We start from the raw sequence: 12465 nt of genomic DNA on the forward strand, positions 1-12465 counted from the left end.
TATTTATAGAGCTCTCCACTTCAAATACACAAAATATACATTCTTGTCAATACCACGTCACACCTACCCATAAGTTTAAATGAAACATTGATTGGCCATTATTAATACTCAATTTTTTTCAAAATAAAGCAATATTTCCATTTACTCTCCCTCTTTCTCTTCCTCTTTCTTCCTCTCCTTTACTTATTTTTTTCTGTCCTTCTCTCAAAAAAAAAGAAATCAACTTGTAAACCTCTAGATCCAGGTCGGCAATGTCTCTCTCATTGCTTGATTTCCTTCCTTTCCTTCCCTTCCTTCCCTCCCCGCTTCCTCCCTTCCTTCCTTCCTTCCTTCATCCCTTCCTTCCTCCCTACCGTCCTTCTTCCCTCCCTTCCTGCCTTCCTCCCCCACCAAAAAAAAAAAAAAAAAAAGATAACCACAGATTGATAAAAATGTTTGCAAAAGGTATTATCTAATAAAGAACTGTCATAAAACGATCAAAGAGCTTTTAAAATTCAACTCAGTGCACAGAGGACTTTTAGCGTAATGAAGCTATTCTATCTAATACTACAATGACGGATACACATCATTATACATTTCAAAACCAACAGAGTAAGGCCAGGCACGGTGACTCATGCCTGTTATCTCAACACTTGTGAAGGCTGAATGGGGCAGATCACTTGAGGCAAGGAGTTCAAGACCTGCCTGGTCAACATGGCTAAACTCCATCTCTACTAAAAATACAAAAATTAGTTGGGCATGTGTTATATCGAACTCAGCACAGAAAGTCAACACCAGAACAAAAGTATGCCAAATTACAGGGTTTATTGCTGGTGACCACGGAGGACTCCCATCTCTCCAACCCGTGGCCCCGAAAGAAGAGAGACAAGACCTTTTTATACCCGCAAAAACCGCCTTGGGAGTGGGGGTGGAGATGGGAATGAAAGCTGTCAATCACCTCCCAAGCTAAGACGAGGGTGAGGGGCTTCAGAAACTGAGGGCCAATGGATTCAAATCACCTTCTGGGCGGAGAGGAGGGTGAGGGGGTTCCGGACCTTTCGAGGGCCAGGGGACTATTTGACATTCTGATTGTTATTTAAGGGTTCACAGATGCTAAGATTAGCATTCATTTATACATCATCTGGGTAGGAGTGGGATCCATAGATTTTCAGTTGCTTGGCGCCAGGATGGAATGATCTGGGGGTGCCAGGATGGAATGATCTGGGGGTGCCAGGATGGAATGATCTGGGGGTGCTTACTCTGGGAAACAAAGGCCAGCAATTCTGGCAGATAAGAGAAGGTATGCAGCTTTACCTCTCTTTGCATCCTGCAAATGATCTAGCAGTTTACAGAAACCAAGGTTAGCAGTCCTTGAGGAGAATGGAAACAGCTTTGTCTTTTATAAGATGGCAGTATACAGGTTCCAACTTAAGTTAGCCATATCACACATGGTAGTGTGAGCCTATAGTTCCAGCTACTTAGGAGGCTGAAGCATGAGAATTGCTTGAACCTGGGAAGCAGAGGTTGCAATCAAATCCTGCCACTGTACTCTAGCCTGGGTGACAAAAACAAAAAAGCAAACCCACAGAATATATAACACCCGAATATAAACTTGACCTCAGCTGATGGTGTTGTATACAGGTTCATCAGTTTTGGCAAATACACTACTATGATACCTTTGAAGAGGCACTTAAGGTAAAATGATCACATGGGTGGTCTCAGTCCAATCTGATTCGTATCCTCCAAGAACAGAAAATTTGGACACACTTAAAAAACACCAGGGATGTGAACACAGAGAAAAGACTATGTGAGGACACAGCAAGAAAGCAGTATCTGCAAGCCAAGGAGTGTTTGTTTGTTTGTTTGTTTTGAGGCAGAGTTTCGCTCTTGTTACCCAGGCTGGAGCGCAATGGTGCGATCTTGGCTCACCGCAACCTCCGCCTCCTGGGTTCAGGCAATTCTCCTGCCTTAGCCTCCTGAGTAGCTGGGATTACAGGCACGCGCCACCATGCCCAGCTATTTTTTTTTTTGTATTTTTAGTAGACACGGGGTTTCACCATGTTGACCAGGATGGTCTCGATCTCTTGACCTCATGGTCCACCCATCTTGGCCTCCCAAAGTGCTGGGATTACAGGCACGCGCCACCATGCCCAGCTAATTTTTTTTTGTATTTTTAGTAGACACGGGGTTTCACCATGTTGACCAGGATGGTCTCGATCTCTTGACCTCATGGTCCACCCATCTTGGCCTCCCAAAGTGCTGGGATTACAGGCGTGAGCCACCGCGCCCGGCCAAGGAAAGATTTAAGGGTAAACAAAATCCTCAATTTGGACTTCTGGTCTTCAGAATTGTGAGAAAATAAATTTCTCTTGTTTAAACCACTCAGTCTCTCATATTTTGTTATGGCAGCCCTAGCAAACTAACACAAGTGGCCATGAGGATGGCAATCCCAGATGCATGCTGGTTTACTGGGACCAGAGAATCCAATATAAACCTTATTCTGAAAGAACTGTGGTTTGGGTATAGACTTGGCTTATGGCTGCTTGGCTGTGCAAGGTCTTTTTTTTTTTTTTTTTTTTTTATAATTTCACTGAGAAAAATGCAGCTGTGCTTAGATGCAAGGTCTTGTCTTAGTTTCATCAGGCTCAGAGCAGTCCCAGGTTTGGGGACAGCTTCCCAGGTGGCTTGCGGTGAAAGTATTTAAAGGCAAAACTTTTTGCCACAGCAACCTGGGGCAAAGGATGTCAGTTACCATGAACGACCAACAGATGAAAAGGTTGGAAAAGGAGATACATGATGGAATAAGGGCTTTTAAAAAGTATTAAGGCCGGGCGCAGTGGCTCACGCCTGTAATCCCAGCACTTTGGGAGGCCAAGGCGGGCAGATCACGAGGTCAAGAGATCGAGACCATCCTGGTCAACATGGTGAAACCCCATCTCTACTAAAAATACAAAAAATCATCTGGGCATGGTGGCACGTGCCTGTAATCCCAGCTACTCAGGAGGCTGAGGCAGGAGAATTGCCTGAACCCAGGAGGCAGAGGTTGATGTGAGCCAAGATTGCGCCATTGCACTCCAGCCTGGGTAACAAGAGTGAGACTCCATCTTAAAAAAAGTATTAAAACTCTTGCATCTACTGGGAAATTAAGGTCAGCTGCATACTCAGGGTAGCATTTATGGTCCAAAAAGATCTGTGAAGATGCTATGCTTTCCCCATAGCTGGCCTTCGGTCAGAACACAGGCAGGTGGGGGAACTTAAGAGTTGTAAATGGCCTGCTAGGCATTGAATGAGGGCCCACAGAGCCGAGGAAAAGACATTGTTCTTAAAATCTCTTTCCCTCCTCCCCTATTCTTTTCTTTTTCTGTTTTTCTTTCCTTTTTCTTTTGGCTCTAGGCACCAAAAAAACTTTCAAAACACTGACTGACCATGAAATTAACAGAATACAAAATTCAATGGACCCATGTAATCAAGAACACAGATTTTTCAAAATACTTTAGAAAAGTCACTAACAAGCAAAGAACAGCAGCATGCAACAAGCAGAAACCAAACTTAAGGGAGGAGAATTATTTCTAAAATAGCCATGTTGTTATAATACTCAAAATGTCCATTTTCTGGGAAAAAAAAGGAAAAAGACGAGGACTGTTCACAGAAAAAAAAAAGGAAATTAATATAAAATATCTATGAGAAAGCCCAGGCAACGGACTGAGTACACAAATACTTAAATCAACTGTCTCAAATATGCTCAAAGACTTAAAAAATGCAGACAAATAGGTAAAGAAAACCAAGAGAAAAAGGTCTTTGCAAATAGATGATATCGATAAAGAGATAGATATTATAAAAAGTAACAAAAAAGACATTTTGGAGCTGAAAAGTTAAGTAAAATGAAACATTCACTACATAGGTTCAAGCAGATTTAAGCAGAAGAAACAACAGTAAACTTGAAGTAGGTCAGTTATATCCAGTCTCAGGGAGAGCAAAGAAAAAGAGTGAAGAAAATTAGCAGACTCTAAGAAACCTGTGTATACAAGTGGGATTTACCCCAAGAATGTAAAGGTGGATCAACATATGAAAATCATGTAATATACCACATTAATCAAAAGGCCACACAATAACCTCAATTATGCAGAACAGAAAGTCATAAAATCTTAACACCATTTTAAACTAAAAACACTCAACCAATTAGAAATACCAGAGCACTTCCTTAACATAGTAAATGGCATCTAAGAAAAACCAGCAGCTAAGATTGTGCTTAATGGTGAAAGACTGAAGGTATACCCCTAAGACCAAAAAGAAGACAAGGATTGTTGTGAATAACTGCTGTCATACATTATACTGAAATTCTAGCTACAACAATTAGGTTGGAAAAATAAATAAAGGTATCCACATTAGAGATCAAGAAGTAAAATCATCTATTCACAGAGCAAGATATATAGACAACTCTAAAGAATAAGAAAACCCTATTAGAGCTAATAAATAAATGCAGCAAAGTTACAGGTAATTCAATAAAAGCATAATAATCAGTTGTATTTCTCTACACCTATAACAAGCAATCTAGATGAGAAATTAATAAAATAATTCCATTTAAACGACATCAGAAAGGATAAAATGCCTAGGAATAAATTTAGCCAAGGAGTTACAAGTGTCATATACTAAAGGTTGCTGAAAGAAAAGAACAAAGATAGGGCCGGGCGCGGTGGCTCACGCCTGTAATCCCAGCACTTTGGGAGGCCAAGGCTGGTGGATCACGAGGTCAAGAGATCGAGACCATCCTGGTCAACACGGTGAAACCCCGTCTCTACTAAAAATACAAAAATTAGCTTGGCATGGTGGTGCGTGCCTGTAATCCCAGCTACTCGGGAGGCTGAGGCAGGTGAATTGCTTGAACCCAGAAGGCGGAGGTTGTGGTGAGCTGAGTCAAAAAAAAGAACAAAGATACAAACAGAAATACATCCATGTTAATGGATTGGAATACAGTATTATTGATATGGCAAGACTACCCAAAGTGATCTATAGAATCAATATAATTCCTATGAAAATCCAACTATCATTTTTGAAAATGAAAAGCCAATTCCAAAATTCATATTAAATTGCAAAGACCCCAAATAGCCAAAACAATCTAGAAAATGAAAGTCACACTTGGAGGGCACACACCTCCTGATTTCAAAATTTACTATAAAGCTACAGTAATGAAGATATTGCAGTGCTGACATAAAAATAGACATATTCACAGAACAAGATCTACGGTCTGAAATAATCATGGTCAATAATTGTGTCAACGGTTACTGGCAACTATGGTCAATTTACTTTTGACAAGAGTCCCAGATCATTCCCCGTGGAAAAGAATGGTCTCTTCAACAAAGAATGATCCCTTCAATAACTTCATCAGTGGTTGTGCAGAGACTGCTGAAACCAGCAACTCATATGAACACGTAAGTGGTAACTGACAAATTTCTGGAGACTGAATGTGGACTAGATTGAGATTCCATTCTGAAGTGCACATGGAATATTCTCCAGGATGACATAAAACATATCTCAATAATTTAAAAGAATTGATTATCATACAGCACATGCTCTCTGACTACAAAATATAATCAATTACAGAAGAAAACGTGAGAAATTCACAATGATACGGAGATTTAAAAATACTTCAAAGTGACTAATCAGTCAAAGAACAAATCATAAAGCATACACAAGTCTCAACAGCCAAATCGATGAGGCAGAAGAAAGGATATCAGAGACTGAAGATCAACTCAATGAAATAAAATCAGAAGGCAAGATCAGAGACTCTAGAGTGAAAAGAAATGAACAAAGATGCCAAGAAATATGAGATTATGTCAAAAGACCAAATTTACAATTGATCAGTTTCCCTGAATGTGACAGGGAGAATGAATCCAAGCTGGAAAATACTCTTCAAGATATTATTCAGGAAAATTTCCCCAACCTAGCAAGGCGGGCCAACAGTCAAGTCCAGGAAATATAGAGACCACCACAAAGATATTCCGCAAGAAGAGCAACCCCAAGGCACACAAGCGTCAGATTCACCAGGGTTGAAATGAAGGAGAAAATGCTAAGGGCAGCCAGAGAGAAAGGTCAGGTTACCCACAAAGGGAAGCCCATCAGACTCACAGCAGATCCCTTGACAGAAATCCTACAAGCCAGAAGAGAGTAGGGGCCAATATCAACATCCTTCAACCCAGAATTTCATATCCAACCAACTAAGCTTCATAAGTGAAGGAGAAATAAAATCCTTTATGGACAAGCAACTGCTGAGAGATTTTGTCACCACCAGGCCTGTCTTACAAAGGCTCCTGAAGGAAGCACAAAACATGGAAGGAACAACCAGTACTAGTCACTGCAAAAACATACCAAATGGTAAAGACCATGGACACAATGAAGAAACTGCAACAACTAACAGGCAAATCAACCAGCTAGCATCAAAATGACAGGATCAAATTCACACATTAACAATATTAACCTTAAATGTAAATGGGCTAACTGTCCCAATCAAAAGACACAGACTGGCAAATTGGATAGTGTGTCAAGACCCGTCAGTGAGCTGTATTCAGGAGACCCATCTCACGTGCAAATACACACAGGCTCAAAACAAAGGGATGGAGGATTTACCAAGCAAATGCAGAGCAAAAAAAAAAAAAAGCAGGGGTTGCAATCCTAATATCTGATAAAACAGACTTTAAAACAAAGATCAAAAGAGACAAGGGCATTACATAATGGTAAAGGGGTCAATGCAAACAAGAATAGCTAACTATTCTAAATATATATGCACCCAATACAAGAGCACCCAGATACATAAAACAAGTTCTTAATGACCTACAAAGAGACTTAAACTCACACACAATAAGAGTGGGAGACTTAAAACACTCCACTGTCAATATTAGACAGATCAACAAGACAGAAAATTAACAAGGATAGCCAGGACTTGAACTCAGATGTGGACCAAGTGGACCTAACAGCCATCTACAGAACTCTCCACCCGAAAGTCACAGAATATACATTCTTCTCAGCTCCACGTCACACTTATTCTAAAACTGACCACATAATTGGAAGTAAATCACTCCTCAAATGCAAAAGAATGGAAATCGTAACAGCCACTCTCTCAGACCGCAGTGCAATCAAATTAGAACTCAGGATTAAGAAACTCATTCAAAAGGGCACAACTACATGGAAACTGAACAACCTGCTCCTGAATGGCTACTGGATAAATAATGAAATGAAGGCAGGAATAAAGATGTTCTTCTAAAGCAATGAGAATGAAGACACAATGTACCAGAATCTCTGGGACACAGGTAAAGCAGTGTCTAGAGGGAAATTCATAGCACTAAATGCCCACATGAGAAGCCAGCAAAGATCTAAAATTGACACCCTATCATCACAATTAAAAGAACTAGAGGAGCAAGATCAAATTCAAAAGCTAACAGAAAACAAGAAATAACTAAGATCAGAGCAGAACTGAAGGAGATAGAGACACAAAAAAACCCTTCAAAAAATCACTGATTCCAGGAGCTGGTGTTTGAAAAGATTAGAAAAAAAAAAATAGACCACTAGCCAGACTAATAAAAAAGAAAACAGAGAAGAATTGAATAGACACAATAAAAACTGATAAAGAGGATAGCACCGAGTCCACTACCATCAGAGATTACGACAAGCACAGCCATGCAAATAAACCAGTCAATCTAGAAGAAATGGATAAATTCCTGGACACTTACACCCTCCCAAGACTAAACCAGAAACAAGTTGAATCCCTGAATAGACCGGTAACAAGATATGATGTTGAGGCAGCAATTAATAGGCTACCAACCAAAAAAAGTCCAGAACCAGATGGGTTCACAGCCGAATTCTACTAGATGTAGAAAGAGGAACTGGTACCATTTCTTCTGAAACTATTCCAAATAGTACAAAAGAGGGAATACTCACTAACTCATTTTATAAGACCAACGACCATCTAATACCAAAACCTTGCAGAGACACAACTAAAAAAGAAAATTTCAGGCCAATATCCATGATGAACATTGATGCAAAAATCTTCAATAAAATATTGGCAAATTGAATCCAACAGTACATCAAAAAGCTTATCCATCATGATCAAGTCGGCTTCATCCCAGGGTTGCAAGGCTGGTTCAACATAAGCAAATTTATAAACGTAATTCATCACATAAACAGAACCAGACAAAACCACATGATTATCTCAACAGATACAGAGAAAGCCTTAAACAAAATTCAACAGCCCTTTATGCTAAAAAAGGGCTCAATAAACTAGGTATCGATGGAACATATCTCAAAATAATAAAAGCTATTTATGACAGACTTACAGCCAATATCATACTGAATGGGCAAAAACTGGAAGCATTCCCTTTGAAAACTGGCACAAGACGAGGATGCTCTCTCTCACCAGAGCAATCAGGCCAGAAAAAGAAATAAAGGGTATTCAATTAGGAAAGAGGAAGTCAAATTGCCTCTATTTGCAGACGACATGTTAGAAGACCCCATCGTCTCAACCTAAAATCTCCTTAAGATGATAAGCATCTTCAGCAAAGTCTCAGGATATAAAATCAGTGTGCAAATATCACAAGCATTCGTCTACACCAATAACAGACTTAAAGAGAGCCAAATCATGAGCTAACTCCCATTCACAATTGCTACAAAGAGAATAAAATACCTAGGAATACAGCTAAGAAGGGACATGAAGAAACTCTTCAAGGAGAACTACAAACCACTGCTCGACGAAATGAGAGAGGACACAAACAGATGGAAATACAAAAATACAAAATACAAAAATTAGCTGGGCATAGTGGTTTGTGCACCTGTAATCCCAGCTACTCAGGAGGCTGAGGCAGGAGAATAGCTTGAACCCGGGAGAAGGTTGCAGTGAGCCGAAATCACGCCACTGCACCCCAGCCTGGCACCTGGTGATGGAGTGAGACTCTGTCCCCCCCAAAAAAAAAAAAAAAAAAAAAAAAAAAACTGAAGACAACAGATGCTGGAGAGGATATGGAGAAATAGGAACACTTTTACACTGTTGGTGGGAGTGTAAATTAGTTCAACCATTGTGGACGACAGTGTGGCAACTCCTCAAGGGCCTAGAAACAGAAATTCCGTTTGACCCAGCAATCCCATTACTGGGCATATACCCAGAGGATTCTAAATCATTCTGTTATAAAGACACATGCACATGTATATTCACTGTGGCACTGTTTACAACAGCAAAGACATGGAACCAACCCAAATGTCCATCAATGATAGACTAGATAAAGAAAATGTGGCACATATACATCATGGAATACTATGCAGCCATATAAAAGGAGGAGTTCATGTCCTTTGCAGAGACATGGATGAAGCTGGAAACCATTATTCTCAGCAAAATAACACAAGAACAGAAAAGCAAATACCACATGTTCTCACTCATAAGTGGGTGTTTAACAATGAGAACACATGGACACAGGGAGGGGAACATCACACCCTGGGGCCTGTTGGCGGGTGCGAGAGCTAGGGGAGGGATAGCAGGGGGAGGGGGCATTGGGGAGGGATAACATTAGGAGAAATATCTAATTTAGGTGACAGGGTGATGGATGCAGCAAACCACCATGGCATGTGTATACCTATGCAACAATCCTGCATTTTCTGCACATGTACCCCAGAATTAGAAAAAAAATCAAAATCGTATATATTTAAGATGTACACTACTATGTTTTGATATTCATTATGTATTGTGAAATGATAATCGAGATAACTGAGATATCAGTCCCTTCGAACAGTTCTATTTTTGTGTGCATTTGAGAATATTGACATTAACCCTCCTAGCAAATTTCAAGTATACAAAATATTATTAACTACAGTAGATCTTTAGAGCGTATTCATTTTATAACTGAAAACTGGTACCTTTGGAATCAATATTTCCCCATTCCCCCACCCTCCAGTTCCTGGAAACCACCATTCTCTTCTGATTCTATGAGTTTAACTTTTTAAAGGATTTTAAAAGTTGGATTTCCTTCTTTTTGAAGGCTAAATGGATTCCACTGTGTCTATATACCATATTATCTAATCACCTACTGAGGAACACTTAGGTTGATTCCGTATCTTGGCTATTGTGAATAATGCTGAAATAAATATGAGTGTGCAAACACATTTTCAAAACAGTCATTTTCATTCATTTCGATATGTACTCAATAGTGAAACTGCTGGATCGTATAGTAGTTCTATTTTTAATCTTTTGAGGAACCTCCATACTGTTTTCCATAATGGCTATTCCAGTTTAAATTCGCACCAACAGAGTATAAGGGTCTTCTCTTCCCTTGTCTGCACATTTCCCCAACTTGTTTTCTTTTGAGTATTTTATCATAGCCCCTCTAAACAGTTGGAGGTGGTATTTCACTGGAGCTTTGATTTGCATTTCCCTGATGATTAGCAATGTCAAGGGCTTTCTCATATGCCTGTTGCTCATCTGTAAGTCTCTGAAAAATGTCAATCCATTTTAAAATTAATTATGTTAAATTTTATACATTCCTTATATATTTTTGATATTAACCTTTTATCAGATATGTTGTTTGTAAACATTTTCTCCCATTTCATAAATTGCCTTTTAACTCTGATGATTTTTTCCTTTGCTGTGCAGAAACTTTTAAGTTTCTCAGGTACCCACTTGTTTAGGTTTGCTTTTATTGCCTGTGCTTCTGGCGTCATATCCAAAAAATCATTGCCAAGACTAATGTCCTTAAGTTTCCACCTGAAGATTTTAGGGTTTCAAATCTTACATTTAAGTCTTTATGAATTTTGAGTTGGGTTTTGGGTATAGTGTAAGATAAATGTGTAATTTCATTTTTTGGCATTCGTAGTATAGTAAAATTCTTTATACATCATTCGTATCAAAGTGTTCTAAATTTGACTATGTAGTTTCCTTTACCAGTCAGATTTATCATTTCATATTACTAACTAGTGCTATACTGTTTCGACTTGAAGAACTCCCCTTAGAATGCCTTGTAAGGCAGATCTAGTAGTGAAGAACTTCCTCAGCTTTTGTTCTTCTGGGAAAGTTCTTCTCTCTCCTTTATTTCTGAGGAAGATTTGCCAGGTAAAGTACTGTTGATTAGCATAAATCATGATGGGACTTTATCCTGTAGGCTTTCTTTCTTTTCATTCTTTTATTTTTTAAGAGATGGGGTTTCACCATGTTGGCCAGGCTGGTCTCGAACTCCTGACCTCGTGATCCACTCGCCTCAGCCTCCCAAAGTGCTGGGATTACAGGCGTGAGCCACCGCGCCCGGCCCCTTCTTTCTTTTAAGCCTCCGGTGAGTAATTTCAAATAGCTAGTCTTCAAGTTCACACATTTTTTTTTCTTCTGCTTGATCAACTTTGCTGTTGATACTCTCCTTCATATCATGCCTTGTATTCTTCTCCAGTGGTTGGTATCCTGCTAATTTTTAAGACCACCACAGTGCTAGGGAGAAAAGCATGGGAAGGGGACATATTAAAATGTCACAAAGCTGGCTCTTCTTACTGAGTCAGCCATTTTTCTTGAATAAATGTTCTTTAGAATTTTGTTAAGACTTTGGTTAATTTCCAAAGTTTTGGAAAATTAATTTCAACTGTTTCTGTCAAGACTCTTATTGGTTTTATGGAGGAATAGGTATTTGGAGGTTCTTACTCTGACTTTCCAGAAGTGATTTTCCTATATTGGTTGATCTTTAAATGTAAAACCAACCTTTAATTCCTTGGGTAACCCTCAATTTGTCATAAATTATTTCTACATTGCATTTGCTAAAATTTTGATTAGATTTCTTTGCATTTATGTTCATGACAGATATTGTATATTCTTTTTAAATTTCTGTGTCTTTTTTTCTTATCTGGTTACTGCTGTTCAAATGTGTAAGTTGGGAAGTATTCCCTTCTTTTAAATGTTCTGGAATGTTGCAGAGGATTTTTTATTATATTATTTCAGAGAAAGCTGTGTGTGCCTGGCGCTTTCTCTGTTGGAAGGCTTTTAACTACAAATTCAATTTACTTCATACAGGGCTATCAAAGTACATTCTTTTTTTGATAGGTTATCTACCTCTTCACTGAATTTTTGTAGTTTGTGTCTTTCAGGGAATTTTTTTTTGACATAGGGTCTTGCTTTGTCACCCAGGCCGGAGGGCAGTGGTACAAACATGGCTCACTGCAGCCTCAACCTCCTGGGCTCCAGTCATCCTCTCACCTCAGCCTCCCAAGTGACTGGGACTATAGGCATGAACCACCACACCCAGCTAATTTTTGTATTTTTTGTATAAACAAGGTTTCACTATGGTGCCCAGGCCAGTCTCCAATGCTTGAGCTCTAGCAATTCTCCCATTTCGGCCTCCCAACGTTCCAGGATTACAGCGGTAAGCTACCGTGCCTAGCTGAATGCCCCTTTTCAATAATTTTTCCTCATTATCATTTTAGCATTCATAGAATCTGTAATGATCTACTCTCTTACATTTTCAAATATTGGTAGTT

The 12465-nt window shown here is 39.3% G+C and overlaps 1 protein-coding gene across 1 annotated transcript in view; it reads right to left on the reverse strand.

Annotated features, from left to right (window-relative positions):
* Positions 1 to 12465, reverse strand: part of LOC103793567 (uncharacterized) — a 156488-nt gene that overhangs the window by 87726 nt on the left and 56297 nt on the right. The window lies entirely within an intron of this gene.

The sequence above is a fragment of the Callithrix jacchus genome, chromosome 6, assembly GCF_049354715.1.
Source record: "Callithrix jacchus isolate 240 chromosome 6, calJac240_pri, whole genome shotgun sequence".
In the NCBI taxonomy this organism is placed as follows: Eukaryota; Metazoa; Chordata; class Mammalia; order Primates; family Cebidae; genus Callithrix; species Callithrix jacchus.